This window comes from Rhagoletis pomonella, unplaced genomic scaffold (genome assembly GCF_013731165.1).
Source record: "Rhagoletis pomonella isolate Grant_MI unplaced genomic scaffold, Rhpom_1.0 Rhpom_scaffold_00436, whole genome shotgun sequence".
Classification (NCBI taxonomy): Eukaryota; Metazoa; Arthropoda; class Insecta; order Diptera; family Tephritidae; genus Rhagoletis; species Rhagoletis pomonella.
In genome coordinates, this window is record NW_023458990.1 from 24,735 (window position 1) to 38,905 (window position 14,171).

Genomic DNA, 14,171 nt, shown 5'->3' on the forward strand with positions numbered 1-14,171 from the left:
ATTTTGCTACCAAAAAATAACACCACTTCTTGTAGCGGCAATTCTAAATACCTTGGTAATAATTTAATCTATTCTGCAATTCAGCTATGAAGTTTTGTATAAATTCTGGTGTTGCATACTTCACGGGGCAATATTTTGTTACCTGCTTATGAGAAGGTAACAAAATTTACCAGTGCGCACAATGCGAAAAGGGTTTAAAAATTACCAGGAACTTTATTTGTCGGTAACAAAATTTTTGTTGCCAACGCAGAATAGGCCTGTATATCATAAATCATAATTACGAACTAAAATGTTATTTCTAATTTATATATATATATATATATAATATTATGTAAGCACTCCAATTTATTTGCAAAAATTAATATAGGCATATTTGGTGGAACTGATTATATGGAAAAAATAAATTTTTTAAAATCGGACTACGACGGTTTCAGCGATAGCCCAGTACCTATATCTCGGGTTCAACTCATTGTAGAGACTTGATCTAAACGTCCTTTCAAAGCTATTTTTTGTTTTTTTGTGGAGAAACAACAGTAATTTACATTTTGGTAGAAGTTATAGTTCGTCACCTGAAATGCAAAATAACGTAACAACATCGTCACTGAAATGCAAAAAGTCGTAGCTTATAATAAATTCAGTTGATATTTATTGTCCCTGAAAAGACAGGTTATGTACTTTTTTTTAACTAAGATGATGATGAGTGCCAACTAGGAATGTTAATCCCGGGATCCCGGCCTTCTAAGGTCTCGAAGATTCTTGACAAGTAATCCCGCGATTTTCGGGATTATTAATACAACTAAAGTAAAATCTGTGGAAGATTAACAATAAAATACTTTTTTCGCAAAATCTATAAAGGATATAAAGATAGTAAATTTTAAACCAGGGTTTGGAAATTCTCACTCACATTCTCTCACGTTCGCGATCGATAATATTCCAAATCAATTTTTGCATTCTTTTATTGCTAGTGAAAAATGCAAACAAATTTATCATCTCTCACATTCGGAATGCGATTGACAAAAAAATTTCCGCTGTTTTTCATTCGCGATCGAAAAAAGCAAAGAAATTTCCTCTCACTCGAATATTAGAAGTCCGAGCATTGCCGATGTCGGCCTCTCATAAATGAGAAAAACGATGCAAATAATCCATTCGCGATCACTCACAAAAGCTTATCGCGAAAAATTTTCAACGACGTTGTATGGGAGAAATTTTTCGCGTTTGTTTTGGGTATGCATTTTGTTATGCAATCAGCAGACATACATATGTGTATATGTATATGTAAGTAATGCAAGCAAATGCTTTGCGGTTGGAAGGAATGTAGGAATATGCACAAATATATGAATTATGGTGGTAATATATATGTATGTATGTTCATATAAATTACATACATGCATACGTGTAGCTAAAGTATATTCCAAGCGTACAGTTTTCAGTATAATGGTGTATCTGCATGTTATTTTATTATAATGATTGCGTTTATTTATTATACCCGAATGTGAGAGATGATAAATTTGAAAAAGAATGCAAAAATTTATATGGAATATTATCGATCGCGATAAATCTCATAAATGAATGATATAGTAAAATTGCGTTTTTAGTTTTTCACTCTGACGTCAGTAATTCAAAAACGATTCAGAGAAATATGCTTACAGAAGAAGTATGGGTATAAAATTAATGATCAAATCCTGTAGAGTTTAAACATATTCAAGTTTCTGGCATTGATCGGACTTCTACCACATTGTGGTAGATCTGACACTTTTTTGAGGATCTACCACACAAGATCTGAAATCTACCACATATTCGCTTTTTGAGTACATATTTTTATTTTTGCTCGACATAATTCTTTAATACTAAGAGCAAAATTTGTCCAACACTAAACACTATATGATAACAAGAATGATATAATACAAGATTCCGCATTCCCGGCGGCGATGAAATTTCTCAAGTAAAAGTAAAGCCCAATGGGAGGGAGGATAGGATAAACTGTAAAATAGTAAATTTTCTCAATAATAAATTTTTCGACAGGAAACGTGGTTACATTATGTTCAAATTTAAAATATATGGTTTATAAAAAGAACTAATAGCGAAAATTTAAAAAACGGTGATTTTTGTGAAAGTATTAGCAAATTTCAGTGCATCTAAAGTTTCTGAGACGTTGTTTACATTTACTTCAGAATTGTCAAAATCGGGAAATCCCAAGTAGCGGTTTCTGTAGCTACATCGTGATGTGATAAAATGAAACGCTGGCAGCACTCCGCAAGGTTGCAAAAAAATTTATGTTCGAAAAATATCTTGATATGGAAGGAACCGCTTTACACTGTCAAGGAAAAAAATTGCCAAAACTCAATGCAATTTTTAGCAACTTCAATCTTGCATTTTGTTATACTAAAATTATTTTTTTTTAGAGTATAATTGAAAAGTTTCGAATTTAAGTGAAACCTTACAGAATTTCTTTAATTTTTGTACAAAGTTTGATCCAAAACCTGAGATTTATCAAATTTTTTTGAAATCTACAACATTTTTTTCCAGATTCTACCACATTGAATTTTTCTAAGTCCGGTTTCTGGTACAGAAGGGCTGGTAAATATTGAAAATGTCATTTTAAAATTTATCCTTGAAATTTCGCAGTATTTGTTTTTGAAAAAATTATATGTTAAGGCCTTATATAACCTCGATAACATCCTCGAATTTCGTTCTTCGAACTTTGTCAGCTTAAAAATTACCTATTCGTTCTTGTGAATCCAAAAAATTTAAATTTTTTAATTCTAAAGAAATTTCCTATCGCATTTGTTACCCATATTTTTATTCTACATTGCATTGATTTTTTTTTAATAATTCTTGGAATTAATCATATCTTTGAAATTACAAAGTCCTTCAAAATAAATCCTGCGGTCAGAGAAAAAATGAAAACGCCACTTTAGATAAAAAAAGTAGGTTTGAACCCATTTATTTATGCTAGGAGAGCTTTTCAAACAATATAGTAGCAATTTTTTCGATTCAAGTTGTTGAAAAGTAATGAATATCGAAATCCCGGGACTGATCCCGGAATCCCGGGATTGTGACAACGCAATCCCGAAAATCCCGGGATCGGAAAAAGCCGAAAAATTAACATCCCTAGTGCCAACGTACTTCATCGTACTGATCAGTCTCGACAGATTATACTGAAACAAAAGATATTCAACAATTTTCATTGAGCTCGAGGCCGTTTTTAACGAAAAACTTATTGTGGAAAAGCAACAATAATCTGAAAAAATGGCAGAAGTGATAGCTATTTCGGAAGTCACCACATTTCCTTATCAGGCTTCTTTCAGTAGGATTCGAATCGACGATCCCACTGACTCAGCCAGTTACCTACGCACTGTGCTAAGTTCGCCTTGTGGATTCTTGGTGCTTTTGTTCCATTTTTTCATTTGTTGAGCCAACACAATCACGCGCAGCTATTCCGCAGCAATTCACTTGATCATGTGGTTGTTGGTTTTGTTGGTTTTTGTTAATAATTTAATTTTTTTAGAATGTTTAAAGTGCAAGAAGTCGTAACTCATAAAAAATTCAAAATGATTGCTGAATTCACTGAATTACATACAACTCCCCACATCGTTTTATGAAAAAAAAAAATAGTCACGACTTTTTCCATTTCAGTGACGATGTTGTTACGTTATTTTGCATTTCAGGTGACGAGCTACTATTTCGCAGATCACCACATCTCATCAGACTTTATCACTGGGATTCCATACAGCGCACATACGGGTATTTTGCCGATACATCCGGTCAAAATTATTTATTTAGTTTATATTATTTCTTACGACTCCCTTAATGACCTTTGTGTCAATGCAATTGTTATTCAATGAATAATGACTTAAAATGTTGGGTAAGAAAATGCAACAAAACTATATTTTTGTAATTTATGAGTTGATATTTATTGTCCCTGAAAATACAGTTTATGTACTTTTTTAACTAAGATGATGATGAGTGCCAACTAGGAATGTAAATCCCGGGATCCTGGACTTCTTAAGGTCTCGAAAATCCCGGGATTCTTGGCAAGTAATCCCGGGATTTTCGGGTTTTGTAATTTGCACTGACGGCAATAATATAAACTCCTTTTCTTGACCAGAATTGGCTACATTTCTTTTTTTATTTAATAGTTAATATTTTTTTATAAATGTGTAGCTCAATATACATACATATTACACCGCGCGATAGTAATTTTAAATAGAAATATCAATATATTCGCGAAACCAAGGGCCAAATATAGTAAAATTGCGTTTTTAGTTTTTCGCTCTGACGTCAGTAATTCAAAAATGATTTTAAAAATTCAGAGAAATGTGCTTAGTATGGGTATAAAATTAATGAGGAAATCCTGTAGAGTTTAAACATATTCAAGTTTCTGGCATTGAACGGACTTCTACCACATTGTGGTAGATCTGACACTTTTTTGAGGATCTACCACACAAGATCTGAAATATACCACATATTCGCTTTTTTGAGTAATCGACATAATTTTCTTAATTTTAAGAGCGAAAATTGTCCAACACTAAACACTATATGATAAAATAACAAAAAACATAAAATAACAAAAAAAAACTGAAACAAAAGATTTGTAACGATTTATAAATGCATTATATATTTTTTCAATCTCGATTTGTAGCGCCTAGCTCAAAAGGGGCGGCAGAGGCTGGCTAATTTAATCATAACTACATACATACAGTGCCGGACAAAAGTATTGGCACAGAGAATTTTTCCTAATATCTGCAAAGTTTCTTGTTCTAATTCATTTTCGATAATTTTTTATAAAAATATAGTTCGTCCTAAATCAAAAACATAAAAACAAAACCTCTAACCTTTGTGTAAAACTCAGGAAAATTCTACAAATTTGCATACTAATTTGCAACTTTCTGTTCAGATTTAAAAAAAAATTCTAAGTATGCAGTTGTATAGCCCATCTATATTTAGTATAAGAAAGTGCAAGCCTGAAGTTGCTAAAAAATCGCGTTGATTTTTGGCAATTTTTTTTCAGTCAGGTTCTTCCATACAAAGTATGATCGACAATTATTTTTTGTATGGAGAAAATTAGCAACACCTTCCACTAAAAAAATTGCCAAAAATAAATGCGATTTTTTAGATACTCCAAACTTGCACTTTGTTATACTAAAATTGAATGGGCTAAAAAACTGCATACTTCCAATTTTTCTAAAAATATAGAAAGAGAAAGTTGTAAACTAGTATGTAAAATTACATTTGTCCTGAGTTTTGCCCAAAGTTTAGATATTTTGTTTTCATGCTTTTATGTTTGGTGAAGTACGAACTATATTTTTATTAAAAAATCTTGAAAATAAATGAAAATAAAAAAAACTTAGTATATGTTTCGAAAAATTCTGTGCCAATACTCAATACTTTTGTCCGGCACTGTATATTTTTCACTCTTTAAGCACTCATTATAAATAAAGTACTAATCGGCCTATGAAAATCTAAAAGTCCGGCCATTATCAACTCTACAACCAAAAATAATAATAATAATAATCGGGCAGGAACCGGAATTAAAACAAAATCCTTTTTAAATGTAAAATTATGATGTATATTCAAATAATATAGAACGACGTTTTCAACCGGTAATAAAAAAGCCTTATCAATAAAAAACTCAGTGAAATATTTCACAAGTATGGGTTGCTACTTGCTTTATCCAAATCTATAACAATATTTTTAAACAAGTCACCGTTCACAAAAATATTTACTTAAACCCGTCACAATCTATCTAGAGAACGAAAATTAATTTATACGCAACGTTAGAAAACCTAAAGGCGAAATCAGTCAACGACGTAGCGTAAACGTACGTAGCAAAGCAACATATCCAATTTACTGTTGATAGAGAGAGAGAAGCAACGGCAGCATCAACGCCATGCGGTGGTGAGTTTTCGTTAACACGCAAATCTCATTACGCTACGGCGTTGACTAACTTCACCTTAACAACTTCCCTGTACAATGTGTCATATGTGACTCACGAGGGCGTGTTGAAATCAGTTCATGAGTCACATGTGACTCATTTTTGTGTACAATTTCGGACAAATTTTTTGGTGTGAAGGGTACGTGATATTTTTTTAAATGAACCGTGGACGTACGGCAAAAAACCTAACGTAAAAATATATGAAAGAAATTTTCGATATTTTTTTCCTGAAAGTTCTCTTTTAGTAAAAAGAAAAAGCGCACAATAAATATAGGTTAGGTTAGGTAAGCGGGCTGCCTCCGCACTTGGACTCGACTAAGCTGTCCGCTGTGATGTCCTCAGAGGGGGTAGGGAAAAAGGGACGCAGGGAGGGGAAAAAGGGAGGAAGCTATGGGAGAAGGACGACACCTATGGCTTTTTGCCGGAGAAACGCTCCGTGCTCACAACGAAGCTCTTCAGTCGACTGATGTCCACTCCCGAGAGCTCATCGGGAGTGTGAAAAAAGTGCGACCCAAGGTGCTTAAACCTTAGGCTCGCAAAGGCGGGGCACCAGAGCAGCAGATGTTGAGATGATTCCACCTCATTATCCTCCATGCAGCTGGTGCAGTAAGGGTTATCCGCAACATTCAGCTTTACAGCATTGTTACCAATCACACAGTGACCAGTAAGCACTCCCACCAATAGTGAGAGATGCAGCTTGCTTAGTATCAAGAGCTCCCCAGACCGCCCCCGGTCCACCCGTGGCCAGAAAGACTTTGCCACCTTGCACTCCAATACCAAGTAGGTATCGAAACAACGATTCGATTAAAAAAAGTAGTTTTTATCGAAACAAAAGTATCGAGTACATACTCGTATTAACTTGTATCGGAACATCCCTAAATGTAACTCAAAAACAACTTTGCTCGATGTGTTCACATGTGACTCATTGAACGTGGCAAAAAAACTGTTTCGGCCTACGTCCATGAGTCACATATGAGTCATAAAATAAAATAACAAAAACAAGTTAAAGCGATATATAACAATTTATAAAAATTATTTGTTATGGTATATATGGACGTTCTTTAGCATATTAGAGCAAAAAAACCTGTAGACGTGGGGCATTAACAAAATGCATTGTATGAGGACAGGGAAGTTGTTAAAGCGGAGTTACACATAGACGTAAAAACAGAGAACGTGTCAGCTGACACAATCTATCTTATGGGAGCTGCGTGCTAACAAAAACTCACCACCGCATGACCGTGACGTAGACATTGCTTCTCTCTCTTTCTATCAACAGCAAACTTGATATGTTTCTACGTACTTCTGCGCTACGCTATGTAAACATTCTTGGGTAACCGCGCTCTTAATTCCGGTGAACGTTCGCTGTGCAAGTTAGAAATTTTACAACGACTGGGAAATGCTCTCCGGAATGTTTTCTATCGAATGTGATTACTTTTATAAATTTTATTCCAATTTTGCAAAATTGACATATGACCGCCTAGATCGTTCAAATACCCCTATGTGCAGTGGACCCCGCGTCCAAAGCCGGTAGTCTACCTTCTAGTCTAGGCTTAGTTCGTCGCGTAAACTGTTGTTGCTTTTTCCACTTTTTTCATGTCTTAAGCCAAACGCAGCATGTTTCCTAACCTTTTGCCACCACATTTTCCATTTTTACATATACAAACCCCTATTCTGCAACTCTTTCGTATTCGGATTTTGCTACGAATCGTACAAGTAGTATGCTGCAATCCGAATCGTATTTTCGAACTTTCGAAATTCGTAACAATGGCATGCCTAAAATCGAACGAGTAAGAAATTGGCAGCTTTTTTGCGCAATTTTGTACGAAAATAATTCTGTGTCGGGAGCGAGATAAAAGATGTAAATCGCTGTGTGTTCAATACATTACGAGGTGTTCTTTTAGATTTTAGATAAATTTGCGTTTCGCATATAAGTATTTTATTATTTACTATAAATAAGCACTTGATGAGTGTTTTTTAATTCCTTTCCACTTTGTTTTCCTTCATACAGCTGTATTTAGTGATGGCACGATTAATCGAATAACCGATTATAATCGGTTATTTTCATTCGGTTAACGATTTAATTGTATAGAAATTTTGCTTTCGATTTATAGAGGGATTAACCGATTAATTTTCAAAATAATCGAAAAGAAACCATAAAAAATGGACTACTTTACTCTTACAATAATATATGAATCCAAATTACGTAACACAAATCGGCCCTCTAAACACTCCATAATATTAGCAAAAATAAAAGTGGTCGCTCTATTATAATTTTACTAGTTGGTACATGTTCAAAACCTCGTATACTGCTATTTTTTTTTGCAAAAAAAAACGCAACAACAAGGTAGCAGAGGATTTGGTAGGGGAGGGAGGGTTAGGCTCCTAGCAGTGAAGAAGCGAGAAAGCTCGGAGAGATACCCGTTTACTTTCGAGCACAAGTCATCAATTCCGTTCCCAGACGCCATTATCGAACAATCGTTAGCATAGGAGACAATCGAGACTCCCTGATTGTTGAGGGAGCTTTGAAATATATTAGTTAAACAGTAATGGTGAAAGGACACCACCCTGTGGAACCCCCTGTTTTATTCAGACTCAGATAATTCGCCGACCACTGTTTGAGCCTCTGTGGAAGAGAGGAGGCCCCAATGTCTTCTAGCAGGGTGGAGGGACTGACGGTGTCAAATGCCTTTGACAGATCCAGCGCTACTAGAATAGCTCTCTCACAAGGCGGTTGCGGTTTAGGCCACGTGTTATCTGAGTGTTTATGGCGTTAAGTGCTGTTGTTGTGCTGTGCACTTTACGGAAACCATGCTGATGCTTCGCTGGGGTCAGGTGGTTCGTAAAATACAGGAGTAGCAAGGCCTCTAGTGTCTTCGCTACCGGGGAAAGGAGTGTTATCGGACGATAAGACTCTCCTTTGTTGGACGGTTTCCACGGTTTAAGCGGTGGGACCACTCTCCCCATCTTCCAGATGTCTGGAATGACGAGAGTGGCCATTAATAGGTTGAGGACTTCTGTTAGGTATGCTACCCCCTCAGGACCCACATTTTTCAGCATCAGCATGAGGGATGTGTGTTGTCTGACCGCCATTGGCTGTGTGCGCTGCTGTGCAGGGTGCCGCGCTGTGATGGTAGTGGGTGGCGTCGGAATTGGGGCTTGCGACCGTACAGCGCAACACGGGCCCTCGAAGTTCATCGTCAAATCTCGCATGGTGCGCAGACCTGAACATCCCCCAAAGTGGCACCAGCCAAGGCAGGTGTTGCACTTGACTGATGTCACGTTACGCAATATCCTGGTCTGACACACCGTGCAGATTGTAGTAGGTACACGATTCCCACGACAGCCGGTTCTACGTACCGGAATGACTCTGGTTTTACTCGACCAAGGGCTGTTGTTTCGGCGATCTAACCCCGTTTAGGTCGGTAAAATGTCTCAGAAGTAGTTCGTCCATAGGGCTCATCGGCAGTGGACCACATCATTTGTGGCCCCCTGCTGCTCAAACAGAGCAGCCTCCAAGACAAACTCCAGTCGCCGCTACAACAACAACAACAACAACAACAACAAACTCCAGTCCACCTGAGCAGCTCAACACAAACACCACAGCACCACAACACAACGCAATAGACAACACCACAACCACGACTGACCACAAACAGACACAACCACACCACCACCCACACGCCGCCGCCAACTAAGCAAGGGGTGGCATAGGTTGGTGTACTACCCCCCGTTATTGTTTAAATTCTACACATCGAAGTTTCCTCAGCCTCCAGAGGGAGTTCCCCTGAATTGATGACCTGTGTCCGAAAATAAACTGCTCTCTCCCCGACGAAATCAACGGCCACCACCTGGACGCACGAAGGACCTCGAGCTTCAATTAGGGATCTACGTCGATGGCACACCCACTCGGACGGCAAATAACCCGAACATTTTAGGGCTTCCCTTTGATGGTGTGCTCTCCATTCTCCGCGCACAACCGCAATTGTTAACAAAGTACCGAACCCCGATAAGATTCCTAACTTGCTCGTCGGCACCATTTGGGCAAGTGAACCTACTACTCAGCAAACAGTTTCTGCGAACAGACATTTGGTTGAGGAATAGCCTCCCAGGCACGTCAGAAAGCATCTCTTCGAATACACAGTCGCTATCCACTTAAAACCACTAAACTTAAACTCTGTCTCTGATCCAACATCATCGGAACAGCAACTTTCCTCTTTTACTTCTTTACGGGTGCGTATACATCTTTATACATATATACATGTGTTTTGCTTTAAAAAATATTATTTACTTAAACACGTTGAATTGAATACGATAACACGGTTCAACTAAATTTTGTCGTATTTTATCTCAAAAATGGAACCAACCTTTCAGATTTTTTTAATGCTGATTTGAGGTGCATTTATAAAATTTTTCTAGCGCGTCCAGTTTTTGAGAAAAAAGATGTTGAAGTGTCGAAGAATGGCAAAAATGGCAAATTTCAGACATTTTTTGTTTTAATAGAATTTGGACGTATTTTTCCAAACAAAAAACCACGTATTAATGAAAATCCAATTTGTCTGATGGATTCTATATCAGTTCTTCAATAGCATGCACTTGTTTTCCCACAGAAACGAAAATCTCAATCTATGAAATTATCCCCCTTATTCTAGGACCCGATTTTTCGTAATTCGTAATTCGTAGCTACGAAAAACGAAAAATCCTCATGCTGCAACCCTTGCGGAAACATGTGCAGCATTGCCAGCTGTTTTTGTTGTTTTTCGAAGATAGCTGAATGAAGGAAAACAAAGTGGAAAGCAATTAAAAAAAAACACTGATCATGTGCTTGTTTATTGTAAAATTGGTTAATTTTGTATATTGTATTGGAAATGTATTCGTTGAGTATCGAATTTTCTGTCGAACAGAATTTTGCTTTCGTTGGTGCAGCGAAGTGTTAGAAAATTGTGAAAAATGTATGATTTTGCATTCGTTTTCTTACTTTTTGCCGGCTAGACACTAACTTTAAACAATTTTTATTAATTTCATGCAGTTCTAACGTCGCCTCCGTTAGGGCAGGCACCTTGCCGTTGGTGCGGGGGCTTAGTCGAATCACAATCAGACCTTATCATCGGGTGGTAGTGTAATCGTATCTCTACCTCCGGGTACTGTGCGAATGCACTCCATTTCCTATGGTTCGGGCTGCTTGTGAGCGATGACCAAGAACTGCCGATCCCCTAATCCAGGGTGTTAAGAGACACCGTGCCCATTAGAAGGTTTGCAGCCAGGGGGTTTACCAGACCGGCTGTATTTTAACGGCGCCTTCCTGACACCGGGCCGCCTCAAAGAGTAACGGTGGCCATGCTGCGACATGGGGCGCTGCCGTAGTGGACCGTTTTAATTCCCCTTATTATGACCTAGACCACTGCGCCCGCCTCGTCGGGTAGGTGGTCGTACAAACAAGATGAACACAAACAAAAACTAAATCAAAAACAAAACCTAATGAAATCGTCTGCGGTTCTGGACGTGAGGGCAATGGACAGTGTGGCCGGCACCAGCCAAGGACTTGCGGTTAAATCTGGGGGAAATCCCTCCGTTAAGCCTAAACGGCACGCTGGGCCGGCCAGGAAAGCACGCGATTACCGTCGCATGGCTACCAAGATCCTGGCACATTACGGCGAGCAGGGTGCCGCGCAGCTATCTGAGCAGCACGCGCGATCGCTCGAGTGGGCCAGGGGGTGCTAAGCGACGGCCAGGAGGGCTGTGGTGAGGGTGTTTCTGGTTATGCGAGCGCATCCCGTATTGACCCTGTCTAGCGGCATAGATCGCAGGAGAGGGTAATCGCCCTCTCCAATAAGCCCAGAGGGGGAGGGACGCCTCAGCTCTTTAGCGAGATCGCTCAACAGGCGGGCTATATCACTCTGGGCGTTTTGGATCGGGGTAAGAAGGACGGGGCCACCGCCAGGGAGGACTGAAGGAAGGTGTCGTCGGACTTATCAGGGGTATTTATGAGGGTGGTCAGGGAAAACTCGGGGCCACCGCTGCGGTGCAAGAGTGCTGGTTGGCACCAGGGTATGCTCAAGAAGGTGGTGTGCGCCGACGAGCGGTCGGCCTCGCTCTACAGGGGCATTAACTTTGGTCGAGGAGGTGTGGAAGGGAGCCAGACTCGAGGTTGTGAAAAGGGGGACCTTCTCTTGCGTCCGCGTGCTCGGGTCTGGCTTCCCTCGGCACCTTCCTCGCTGAGGGAGGTGGAAGATATCTTACGCTACTGCAACCCGGACCTTCCAGCGCACAACTGGAAGGCAATCCGGTTTGAGAATTCCGACGGTGACTTCCTGCAAGCGCTGATGTTGTTGAATTCGGAATCTCTTTAAGCCTCTCGCCGAAAAACAGGGAGTCATTTACTATGTCTTCGAGAAGGTAGCCATGAAGGTCTACCAGACCGACTCCAGGGGAGATGACGAGCATGTTCCGGTTGCTCTGGCGGGCGAAAATTCGAATGCGGATGATGCCCCCGTAGGTATGGAGGTCGAATCCGTCATGTCGGACAGTGACAGCATTGCTGGCCCTCCTTTAACTGCGGGATCGGTCATCACTCTTGGCCCGCTGTGCCGTGCGCCTGCGGAGGGGTGCTGGAGAGGATTTCGGAGGATCAATCTTCAGCACTCTAAGGCGGCGTCAGCCAACAATTTAATCCGCCTTGAGCAAGGTGGAGTTGATGTAGTCCTGATGCAGGAGCCGTGGCTGAGCAGCTGCAATAAGGCTTCTGGTATCGGGACGAGGGACTACAGACTAGTGGTGCAGCAGGACGTAGGTAGACCTCGATCCTACATGCTCATCCCGAAGGAATTTAATTCTTTTATTTTGTCTCTTTTCAGCGATGGTGACATTGTGACGGTGAGCCTGGAGGGTGCAACCGGAGAACTCTGGTTGAACTCCGCATATATGGCGCACGAAGACGGGGTGGAGCCACCTCAGCGCTTACTAAGGAATGCGGTGGCAAAAGCTAGACGCAGGAGGGTCCGCGTTGTTATTGTGTCTGACGCGAATTCCCACCATACGATTTGGGGCAGCTCAGACATCAACACTAGAGGTGAGTCACTCTTTAACTTTATTCTGTAAGAAAATGTATGTATATGTAATAGGGTACCCACTTTTGTAACGGCTAGTAGATAAGAGGTTTTAGATATCACGCTGGCCTCTTCTGATATAGCTGGAGTCTTTAGTGACCACTCCTTCTCCGAAGGGCGTCCTAAGCACAAACCTTACAGGAATCTGAAGAGAACCAACTGGGACTTATACTGCTGAAGTCTGCAGGAAATACTTCCGGTTGCACCCGTGAGGGGCGGGACCTAGACTGAAAGCGAAATTGACGAATTATTGGGTGTGTTTACCACCTCGTGTAAAAGGGCCATTGAATTGTCTTGTCCCCAGAGTTACCACAAAGGTAAGGGCAAACCGGTCTGGTGGTCGGAGGAGCTCTCCGATCTTAGGGCCTCGAGCAGAGGCCTTTTCAATAGGGCCAGGAAGAGTAAATCAGCCTCCGACTGGGCACTGTATAAGATTGGGCTTGGGATATATAAGTCCGAGATTAGGAAAGCGAAGCGGACGTCGTGGAGACTGTTCTGTGAAAGCGTGGAGGGCAGTCAGGAGTGTTCAAAGTTTAGACGAGTTCTCTCTGAGAATCCCGCTCCGCTGGGATACATCAGGGATGGGGGCGGCGGCTGGGCAATGAGCAGCGAGGAGTCTCTTCGGATGCTCCTTGATGCTCATTTTCCCTGCAACCCGGACCCGGGAGGGATCCGGTTAGAGACGAATGTCTCGGAAAACCTAACCGTGGATCGCCTTCTGTGGGCCATTAGCTCTTTCAAGCCCTCTAAGGCCCCGGGCCCCGATGGCATAATACCGGCCCAACTGCAGAAGTGTCGTGCAGCTGGTTGATGCCCATTTTCGAGGGCTGTTTGGCGAAGGGTGGTCAGAGTGGTATTCATTCCTAAGGCGGGTAAAGCCTCTCATGTATCACCCAGGGATTTCAGGTCGATAAGTCTCCCTCGTTTCTTTTGAAGACGCTGGAGAGACTGATCGATCTGCATTTAAGGAGCGGGATCCTCAGGGAGCGCCTTTCCTTGGATCAGCATGCTTATTGCAAGGGCAGGTCTGTCGAAACGGCCTTACACACGGTCGTTGAAAATATTCAGCCCTATTCTGCATTTCGGCTCGAATCGAAATTTTCTCCGTTTGGCAACTTTGGTATTCTGCGTTC